Source organism: Mus musculus, chromosome X, assembly GCF_000001635.26.
Source record: "Mus musculus strain C57BL/6J chromosome X, GRCm38.p6 C57BL/6J".
Classification (NCBI taxonomy): domain Eukaryota; kingdom Metazoa; phylum Chordata; class Mammalia; order Rodentia; family Muridae; genus Mus; species Mus musculus.
The window spans coordinates 67726666-67727448 of NC_000086.7; the positions used below are offsets into that span (position 1 = coordinate 67726666).

A 783-nucleotide genomic window follows, 5' to 3' on the forward strand; every position below is an offset into this window, starting at 1 on the left:
TAGGGTGCTCTGGCTAAGTTGGTGGAAGCTATTAGGACCAATTATAATGATAGATATGACGACATCTGTTGCCACTGGGGAGGCTATGTTCTGGGTCCTAAGTCTGTGGCTTGCATTGCCAAGCTGGAAAAGGCAAAGGCTAGTTTTCCTAGTGCTTTGGATGCATATTTAAGGCTGAGAATATATTCCTGACATAAATGAGCCTATTCTGTCTTTGGCCTGCCTCATCTCATTAGAATTATATTTATTTCTTGTGTGCCTAAATCTCCCCATCTACCTAATCATTAATCTCTGCAGGTTAATCATTGTCATGATTTTTAAACTTCTTTAAATATCTACATGTCCCAGATACAGCAAATAATATTTATCCTGCAGCTTGACTCTGGTTAATAGTAATATTTAATTGATGGTTTATTTTAGAAAATGTTCTGAAGAAAGTTGTAGGCTCTGTGTGAAAGAATGCTTCTATTAGTTAAATCCACCATGGGTGCTATTTGAGGTAATATCAAATGCTCTTTCATCCCTTCCAGAGACTTCATTGGATATACTAATTTCCTGTGGGGATTGAAGGTAAGAAATCTCAATGTAATTCTAATGAATAAATGTCAACATTATCAACCTTTGACTTTGACTGTAATATCTTTTCTAGGTATAGAACATAATTGGTCAGAAATACTTATATAAAGTAAAAATAAGTGTATAAATGTATAAGCCATAAGACTAATTTAAGTGTAAATATCAAAATATAGAAGAATATTCTTTAAAAAAATGTCTGTTCCACAT

At 33.6% G+C, this 783-nt stretch overlaps 1 pseudogene; it reads left to right on the forward strand.

The window, feature by feature from the left end:
- Rpl7a-ps13 (ribosomal protein L7A, pseudogene 13) overlaps positions 1 to 142 on the forward strand; it is a 566-nt pseudogene extending 424 nt beyond the window's left edge.